This window comes from Diplotaxodon limnothrissa, linkage group LG1, assembly GCF_057381915.1.
Source record: "Diplotaxodon limnothrissa isolate DT_005_m linkage group LG1, D_limnothrissa_male_GT1.1, whole genome shotgun sequence".
Taxonomy (NCBI): Eukaryota; Metazoa; Chordata; class Actinopteri; order Cichliformes; family Cichlidae; genus Diplotaxodon; species Diplotaxodon limnothrissa.
The window spans coordinates 24,677,636-24,688,712 of record NC_140596.1 but is presented as its reverse complement, the minus strand read 5'-3'; positions in this window follow the sequence as shown (position 1 = coordinate 24,688,712).

Below are 11,077 nucleotides of genomic sequence, written 5' to 3'. Positions count from 1 at the left end.
TGTTCACTGCTATATGAGGATCAGCGGTGGGAGGATTAAGAACTGAGTTTGTAATACCAAATAAAATCCGAGGTTTATGACAGTTGTTGGACACGATCTTGGAAAAGTATTTTGTTTTAGCTGCTCTTACAGCTTTCTGGTAACTTGACAGGGATTCTCTAAGTGCTTCAAACGACACTTGGAGACGGTCCTTTTTCCACTTTCTTTCTGCTTTTCTACATGCCCGTCTGCATTCCCTGGTGTCATTATTTAACCCTTGTATGGTGTTCGGGTCTGTGAGACCCGTGTTCAGTTTTTTTCAAAAGAAAAATTAAACAATTAATTATTTTTTCACGTGTAAATGTGTTGTGTCTTTCCACTCACTCCACTTGATTATAACTGATTTATTTATAACATTTTATATAAAAGAAAAACGAGAAGCACATTAATTCATAAATGTGATCTAACAAAGGTAAAGGGAAAAAATTAACCATGTTTGCTGTTCATATGTCTTGTAATTGGGATGAAGTAAACATCTGTTGAGTAATTTAACATAAAATTGTTTGATAGTGTTAATTTGGAAAGCCAAAACTCTAGCGGGTCCACCAGACCCATGAACACTGGCTGAGTAACAAAAATACGAACACCACACAAGGGTTAACCACAGTTGCGTTTTAGGTTTTACAAGGTACAAGGAGCAATGGAATCCAGTATTTCCAGACAAGCTGAGTTGAACAGGGAAAGCAGACAATCAGTGGTCGAATGAGTGGTACTGTTAGTAGGTAATGCCTGATTTAGATTTTTGTAGGAACGGGCGAAGCGATCTGCATCCGAATTGATCGTACGAGATCGGAGTTTGTGCACAACAGATCTACCAGGCTGACCCAAAAAGGGAAACTCAAATAGGACAGGTATGTGGTCTGAAAAATTTATGTTTTACAGATTTCAGTGTCAATGAGTAAGAGAGTACAAGATCCAGGGTATGACCGTGTTCGTGAGTTGAGCCTTAGACTGACTGAACAAGAACAAGTTCAGAGAACGGGCTCAACTCACCCAAGTTCAGCCAAGTTTCGGTTACCAGGAGAAAGTCCAAATTCCGAGTGGTGAAAAAATCATTCAAAATGAAGATTTTGTTGGCTAGTGATCTAACGTTAACCAGGGCCAGTTTACCTAGCGTGGAATGCCCCGCTGGCCGGGATGATCGGCATAGGGGGAGAAGGTTTTGATTATCCACTCCCGCTCTGCGAAGACGTGGGGACGGATGCCGAGGGTGCTGGATATTAAGATGTGGAGTCACCGTTATAATCCAACGGGGAGCCGATTCAAGGGAGCTCCAGGAGATAAACCATTTGTTGTCCGGGGCAAGGTTCTTAAGAAGAATACAAGGATTAGTCACCGGAAATATCACCATGCATGCCGCCACACAATTTATGAATTTGACCAGTATTCCGGCTCATTTCCCTCGCCTTCTGTGGTGTTTCTTCCTGAGGGGAAGGCTAGGTGGATAGCGGCGGAGAAACAAAGTTATGGTTTCTACCACAGGTGGAACACGGAAATCCTCACATCCTGGGGGCTTTCGGTACTGTTCCTCGACAGTGGCATGGATGTTTAACAGCGATTTGAAGTCGTAGACCCGAAGAGAAGGGCAGTATTAAAGAAAACATAAATTAACAGAGCTAGTAGAAACAGTACAGGTAGCAGCTGATGGCTGTGGTCCTCTCAGTACAATATAAGTATCATTTAAACACCACAGCCTACCTGACTATTGTTGTTGATCATGTCCATCCCTTTGTCCATCCCCCCCACGGTGTACCCATCTTCCAATGGCTGCTTGCAGCATAATAATGCACTAAGTCACAAAGCTCAAATCATGTTAAACTGGTTTATTGATTATGACAATCAGATGGCCTCCATAGTTACCAGGAACAATGGAACAATATGGATCATATTAATCTTTATATATTAGAAACTATGATTTTGTTAAGTCCATTCAACTTTAGAAATCCACTTTATTACTGTTTCCTGGATGTTACAGTTGATTATAACATTTTGGAGAACAGCTACGCTTAATATTAGTTATTCAGAACATGGTGATATTTGTGCCTCATATAACAACCAGTCTTTAAGCAAGGGATGCCTTTGTGACTAATAATCAAATGACAGAGCTACACATGGGGATATGCGTATTAGATGAGGATTAGAAAAGAAAATCACTTGGATGTAAGTTTTTTCTTTATATTTCACTACCTACTTGTTACTGGTACTTGCTATTAACTTGGGAAACTCATATTATGGTTAAACATATTAGGCTTTACAGCAATGGGATTACTAAATGGTCACCTAAGAGATTTTTCACTGAGGTTAATTTGATGTGCCACAAAAGGAACAGTTATGAATGATTCAATTACCAATGTCTAAATTCCATTTCCCTACTTACATTTAATTATTCTGGTAGCGTTTTTGCTGGCTCGCTGTCACAAGGTACAGCTTAATGGAGGCTTTTCTGCTGTGACTAGTCAAAACATTTCCAGGGAGTATGTGCACCATTTACATTACATTGATTGTAATGAGACAAAAATCCACTAAAACTCCTATAGTTTCAGTAACCTTTATGACTCAACATTAAATGAGTTTATAATTTTAATTTTTTTGTTATTTTACATTGATACAATCACAACCTACAACTTGTTTGTTGCATTTAAAGTATTGTCATTGCTTATGGTTACCAGTTGAATTAATACAGCTGAAGGGTCTATACATCCGTAGTCCACTGACATTCTCACTGTGCTTATTGTTTGCATCTGTGAGGTAGACCAGTTAGCAGGCTTGCCATAGAGTTTGGTGACATTAAAACAATCTAATCTAATTTGCTTATTTGTATTATTGTTAGTCAGTTTCATAGAAAAGTAGATAAAATAGAGCCTACAACAGTTGTTGCTGGCCAAGAGGCAGGGTACAGCCACAGCAGAAGTTTACAAGTCTGACTAATAAACCACACTCACATTCAAACCAGGCCAATTTAGAGTCATGACGTAAGATAAGATAAGATAAGATAAGATGACCTTTATTAGTCCCACAGGTGGGAAATTTGTTTTGTTACAGCCAAAGTGCAAAGTTATGTAGCAGAAATTAGAAGACACTGGAATGGAATAAAATAAAATACTATATACAATAGAATAAAATAGAATAATATATACAACAGAATAAAATAGAATACAAATGCTATATACAACTGAGTAAGAAAATACAAAAGTACAACTTTGTCAGAAAAAAGAATTGCACTTATAGCAGTCTTATTGCACACGTGTGGGTCTGTGTGTGTTTGATCAGTTGAAGTCTTTGTTGTAGAGTCTGACAGTGGGGAGGAAAGACCTGCGAAATCTCTCCATCCCACATTGTGGGTTCCGCAGCCTGCCACTGAAGGAGCTGCTCAGTGCTGTCAGTCTCCTGCATGGGGTGGGAAATGTTGTCCAACAGGGATTCTCCTGTCACTCACCACCTCCACTGAGTCCAGAGGGCATCCTAGGACAGAGCTGACCCTTCGGATCAGCCTGTTCAGTCTCTTCCTTTCCCCGGCAGAGATGTTGCCACCCCAGCAGACCACACCATAAAAGATGGCTGAGGCCACCACAGAGTCATAGAAGGTCTTCAGGAGAGGGCCCATGCAGAAGAACCCAAAGATACCCCACGCAAGAACAGGGAGAACTTACAAAATCCATATAGCAATGCCCGAGCCAGTGTCTAATAATAACTATTAAATCCCTCATGACTATTTTCAAGAAGAACAACTTATAATTAAAGTAATTCCACTGTGAATTGAACATGGATAAATGTGAAAATTACCTCAGTAATTCAAACCACCCATGTGCTTGGATTCCAAACAGTGGACAAGCTGACAAAATTCATTTTTGTGGAACTCTTTGGTAAAGGTTAAGAAATGATTGTGCTTTTGAATTAACTACAATGTAAAAGTGTATCTAAAGTTACCGTGGCCTCTCCATGGTTTTAAAGCAGATCACTCCCTGACATTAACGAAAGGCGGGGAGGGGTGGGGGGTTGTATTTCATGACATGAAAAAGGAAGGATACAAAGGAATCGGTATCACTACAGGATATTTTCTCCCTCTTGCATGTATAGGGATTTGTGAGTATTTATGCAGCCGCTAGTGTTTACGTTGTGCTCACTACAATAATGGTAAACACTCTTGGATTCTCCTCCATCTCTTTTCCACAGGGTGAGCGGTTTTCAAAATGTATGTTATAGGTCTTGAGTGCTGAGTGCACTTGTAGGTTTCACAAGAACATCAAAACACAATCAAGTCGTGTGGATCCCCGAGGCTCGGGGCTGGGAGCTAGCACTTAGGGAAAGAAGGGATTAAGGCTGGAGTAAAGGAGGGACTTCAGAAACAGGGAGATGAAGATATAAAGGGAAGCAGAAGGATGTGCACTTAGGAAAATAGATGAATGAAAAGCTTTGGACAAATGACTTTCCACCATGACTTCCATACTGTTCAAACCAGGTGATCTTTAAATACAAAGCCTAGATGATATTACATTGTTCATATTAGTTTTTATAGGAGGTAGAGTTTATGACTAATTGATTCCCTCATACATTCATTCAGACGTTTTTACCCTCCTCCTTCATTAAGCACTGAGTTCACTGAATCGATCCAAAGCTCAGCTCCAACCCAGAAACCTCTTAAATTACTGGTGTCACAATTCACTACTGAGCTGAGTGAACTCTGACAGCCAGAGAAGGGGATTAAGGGAAAATTAAAAGACTTTTTTTTACTCTCTTTTCTCTTTTTCTTTTTTATGGTCAAGAAATCCTACTTCATTTTGTTCACTTTTGAAGCCTGAGTGTGAGGAATGGTAATTGAGCCATCACTCCATGAAAGAGAGAAAGATGAATAGACAGCAGAGAGGGAGAGCGAGAAGGGAGAAAAAGTGACATGAAGTAAAACTGTCTCACGGAGTGAGATGAAAGGAATCAAACTGATGTTCCGTAAATTTTCTTAATTTGAACCTGTAAAATTAGCAACAAATTTCCCGCTAACTGATTTTTTTTTCATTATGTGTTCACTCTCTTGAAAGCTTGCGTGGTGCAAAGGTTAGGCAATTAGACACTGTCCAGCTGAGGAAAAAAACATAACAAATTTAGGGTTGTGTATTATTTGGATTAAAAAAAATCTTAAAGTGTCAGTAAATCTATTTAGAATCTTAAATTCAGGCTTAGAGGTTGGACATTATATTTAGGATACATTTTGAAAACATGGATGTTTGTTTGCTTAGTAAAGGTTATAAATTTGAATCCTAGGTAACTTACTTTTTGAGTTATTGCCTTCACGAGATTTTCAGAAAATCCAAGAGTTTTCTGTTTGGAGTTTGCATGTTTTCCCTGTGTGCGTGGCTTCTCTCCGGGTAATCCAGCTTCCTTCCACAGACTGATTCTAAATTAACCAGAGGTGTGAATGTAAGTGGGTGGTGGTGTACTCTGCCTCTCGTCCTATGATAGTTGGAATAGGTCCCAGCCCTCCCGTGACCCTGATAAGGAAAAGTGGGAGAGGATGGATGGATAGATTTAAGTCATATTTCTATTTCTATACAGCAGTAAAACATGTAGTTGGAAGACATTACCTTGAGACTGTAATAAACAAAATTCTATGGATATTTTAGGCTAAAACAGTTAATCCATTATAGGAAAATAATCGTCAGAAACTGTTTTTAAAAATAGAACAAAAGCATCATCTTTATCATGCTGCACAGTCATCTGATGCCACACTAAGATCTCAAATGTTTGTTTTTCCCAACCTGCACATTACTTTGGTGCTCTTGATTTTAATCCACACTTCTTCGCCTTGTTTGTTTCCTGTTATATTTGACTAACCCTGCATAAAAAAGAAGTTTCATCACAGTTTGTCAGGGTATAATATTAACATATAAATAACCTTGACTCGCAGCTCTCTTTTCCAAACCAAGAGACACAATAATAAAAATCCAGAATACAAAGAAAATAAAAATGCTTTACAAACAAGAGAGACACGTAAAAACTATTTTGCATTATAATGCATCAAGGAGTTCAGTATATATGCTCATGCTGATTCACATACAGCTGTGAATAATAACAGTCTTGTAAAAGAAAGTTTTCACAGGACTATGTAATCCAGTGAAAAGTGAAGCACGCCCTTACAGCCTTCCATAGGAATTAATAGTAGAACTATAATTCAAGTAATTAAATGATCTTGATTAAATGATCATCAGCAAGTGTGAGCATCTTTATGAAAACAGAGGTCTTCACTCTACAGGCCTGTGTTAGCATGTTAAATGTTCAATTTTAAGAGACTATAATTGGAAGGTTTGCCAGGAGAAAGCCTCTCCTCTTTAAAACAAACATGGCGGCACAAATTCGGGTTACAATGATGCATTAAAACAAACAACAAGACTTCAAAAACAATGTCCCTTTGACAGATGAGCATGGATGTGCTTGGTCATAGTACACAGTGCTATATTTGACACATACCAAACACAGCAAAGGCTGATAATCTGGACTTGTTTCAATACCACAAGACCTGGGCACCCTGCAGTCATTGAGTGGACCAAGAACTTTTCTATATATCAAAGTAGTCTACAGTCACATGTGAAGTCATCTGTCTGACAACTTCCTTACCCATAGTATAACACTCAAGTTACACTTTAGCACCAAAGGTGCCAGGTTGACTCACATTTAAATTGAGTCACGCAACAGGACAATGATCCCAAGTACAGCAGCGAATCTACAACTCAGTGACTGAAAAAGAAAAGAATCAAAGTGTGGCACTAGTTCAGTCAAAGTCCATACCTCTACCTGGCTTAAATATTGTGTCAGGACCGTCAGAGAGCTGTGTATAAATTCAATTTAATTTTATTTATACAGTGCCAAATCACAACAACAGTCTGCTCAAGGCGCTTTATATTGCAAAAGTCTGAAGCAAGCACTTTGGCGACACTGGGAAGGAAAAACTACCTTTTAACAGGAAGAAACCTCCGACAGAACCAGGCTCAGGGAGATGCTGCTATCTGCCGCAAACGGTTGGGGTGAGAGAAGGAAGACAGGATAAAAAAGATGCTGTGGAAGAGAGCCAGTGATTAATAACAAGTATGAATAAACCAGCAAATGAATGACGCAAACCTCAATGAACTCGTCCCATCAGTTTAAAAATGAGGCACTCTGGCCAAGTGCTTGCTCATAGTCGGTCGTCTGATTGTTGAGGTTTTCTCTCTACTATTGTAGGGTCTTTATCCTAAAATATCAAACGCCTTGAGGCAACTATTGTAGGAATTTGGTGGTGTATGAATAAAAATGGATTGAATCGAATGAATGAATCATAGAGTGTACTTGATTTTTCATGTGGCTGTATTTAGTTCGGCATATTTGAGCAATCTTAAAGCAATTTTAGACGCAGAATTTATTTATTTCTGTCACATTATTTTGTCCTCTAGATTTTAATCCGTAGTTTTTACTAAAAAAAAGACTTAACTGACTGAAAAGAACTTTCATCTTAGTTTCTCAGCTTATAATATTAACATATAAATAACCTTCACTCACAGTTCTCCCATCCAAACTTAAAGATACCAAAATAGAGACCACTTAATAAACAAGAGAAGCACACAAAAACAGCTTTGCTTTTTAATGCATCAAAGAGTACAGGGTACAGATTCACACAAGGCTGTGAAGAACTATATGCAGCTTACATCAGATCCTGTGATGCATGTGCACACATGCATGCAGAACTTGAACCTATATGAATAGCACCTGCAGTCAGCTGATGACACGCTTTACAGATGTGCGTTCTCTACCTCATCAGGCAGTTTGTTTACATGAGCAACATTTTTGAGTGTGTCACTTGTGGTTTCTGACACCATAAAGTAAAAGAGTGCACCAAATTAATTGTGACGATTCATGTCACTGGACAAGAAGATTCAAACTGAATACATGTGAATTCAGCTTACCTTATAGCAACAGCACCTTATCCCAGCAGTCAATGGGTAAGGAAGGTGCCAGGTTTTGACAAAAAAGAAAAGTGCGCAGAGTATTTAATTTATTTGATTCTTTAAAAAAACGCTCCCCATCATAGCCCAACAGTGAATCATTGAGTACTTGTTTTTTAATTAACAGGGAAACACTTGCTACTTTGAGCACATTTGTATGCAGCATCATATTTAAATGTATTATTGTTTTGGTCAGGTTTAACTTTTTTGTTTATATGCAGGGTAAAACTGTCAGCCTGGCTGGGCATCTTTCATTGTAATGCCAGTTCTCCAAACCTGCAGCTCTTCAAACTTCTTTGCATTGTTTTTTATTTTTTGGGGTGACACTGGGAAAGCAATCTCAGCACCCACAACCATCGATATTTATCTTAATTATACCTGTTTACTGCCGCAGAGAAATGTGTATCTTCACATTTCTCTTACAACAGTAACGATTTTAAAATTTAAGGCAATAGAATGATGCAATGATGCCCCGATGATTCAAAGTTTAGGCTGATTTCAATCCGGATTTACATCTGCTCACAAGATAGACAATTACAAAATCAATCTTCATACGTTCCTGACAGTTTTTCCATTTCAGCGTCATTATATTTTCACAGACTTTTATCGTATCCATCTCTAATATGCAGCAAAATCATTATTAGCTTCATATTACAATCGGCCTGTGTGAGCTGTGTATTATCTGTGGAGACAAACAACAGGCTATGGTTTGTTTTGTTTGCCACTGATATGGACGTTGATATGAAGTGTTATTGCTGTCACCACATTTATATCAGCTGATGGGAATTTCAGACCTTTTTGTGCCTCATTTACATTTACCTTATTCCTCTCCATCACACACACACAAACTATACTTGTGATTACAGGTGTCCAGGTCCTGTTATTAGGCAGTGTGGTGTGGGGAGATGATGTCTCAGTAGACCCCCTGCAAAAGACAGAGCAAGAGTTAGGACATTAATAGGCTGAGAAAAGCCATGCAGCATCACTGTCTACCTGTGTGCTAGGACTGGCAAGATCAAAGGCTGACTCTGAGAGAGAGAGGAGGGGGTAGAGAAAGACAGCCAGAATACACAGACACAGAGGAAGGGAGAGGAAAAAGTCATCCAGTGACAAGGAGACAGAGAGAATAGCGAGTTCTGAAAGCACAGAAGGGACAGGAAGGCAGGTAAAGAAAAAATCGACAGGGAGGATAAATAGAAGACATTCCCTTCTGCCACCTGCCTTATTGCTGACTTCAGTTTATGCGCCGCATTGGCCTCCATGTCACCTTCTGCATTTTGTGAATCTTGTGAAACCCTTGAAACAAGACAGGCGCTGAACTTGTCTGGTCAGCACACTGACTACTGAGTTGTGCTAATTGGGGGAAAAAAGCCTGCAGTGATCATGTTTTCCTCAAAGAACGATGTAGGACTACATTTCTACAGAGATGGAAAAAACATATATGGCATGTGAGTAACAAAAAGAGCCATAGATCACTGTAATTACACTCAAGCTACCTAATATGGTTAAGCTACACATAGAGAGCCATAACGAGGTTTTACACAGGTCCATAAGATTTTGGATTTTAGTTTTGCCTCTGTGTTCCACTACTGCGGTGCTCAAATCAAACAATCAAGTTTATTAACTTTCATGCATGAGAATCTACAGTACAAGGATATTTTCAAACAAATACTGTACTGTATCTTTTAATCACTTTAAAACGATCAGCATTCTCTCTGCAAACCTCAGCTGAATCCAACGCCCTGACTGAAATCATTAAGAACTGTGGTCTATCAACACCTCTAAAAACAGGCTGAAAATTTTGTGAAAGAGAGCCAGACTTGTAAACACTGATGTCTGTTTTTTCTTGTTTGGGGCTTATAGGTATGTGGATGTATTGTGTGTTTTGTGCTTGACTTTTTACATGACATTTTTGTGATCTGCTGTATATAAGAGGCAAGGGGACTGCAGACGTAAAATAGCTCTGGTACAATGGAAATGTCAGTATTTATGTTAATATTGTACATGGCCTCTTTTCAATGAAAACTGAAAAAAGGTGAAAAAAGTACAATTAAAGTACAATCTTAACTTTCAAACTTAAATGCTTTAATAAAACTATTCCATTAACTATTGACCATTATAGCCAGTTATAGTGGCTATAATGGTATAGGCTCATATATAACTGGATAATTTACTGACAAGCACTTCCTTGTCAGGTGAACCCTGTTTCCTCAGTATTTCCTGATAAAATTAAGGACATGTTTAGGCTGAAAAAATATGAACCTATAAGGAAAATAGCAAAAATTTCAGGAGAGGCCAAATCAGAAATGTGGAAAACAGTTGGTTAAACTCAAGAACAGGAAGGTGTGATGTACAAGTGCAACAAGTTTAATGGTGACTGCTGATCGAAGTAGCAGGATGAATTGTGACATTGCGACGAGATCACACTTTCTGCTCAGATTCAGACAAAAGCTGCAAAACTGATCACATAGAGCTTCACAGTGCAAATGAATAATGATCCAAAGCATATTTCAAAAACAGCCCAAGTGTTTCTCAAAGGAAAGAAATGAAACATTCATAAATGTCACCTGATCTCAAACCAGTACATGGACCTAACTGTAAACAATACTAGTATTTTCTATAATCACATAATCGTACATATATACGGTAATGCCTGATTAGAAAGTGAAAACATTTCTGTTCCACCAAGTTCCCATTAAGCAATTAATAGACTCTACTGAGGACATCTGGAAAGAAAATTGAAAGAAGCAGGAGGGAAAGAGAGAGAAAGAGAGCCAGGGACAACAACGTCACATTAGAAAGGTATAGTAATCATCCACAACTATTTTCAGTTGTGGATGATAAAGGATTCAGAAAGTTTATTCATGCAGGTCCATATGACAGAGAATATGCATCTTCTTTTTGTTTTCATATTTTAATTTATATTTAATTGTGTTGTGGTTTGCAGTGTTTTGTGTTGTTTCACTTTAAATTTGTTTAAAAGGAAAAAGCTGAAAATTTAAATAGTTAAAAGTTGAAATGTAAATAGTTGGTTTTTGTATTATATGATTTATTTGTTACATTTTATGTGG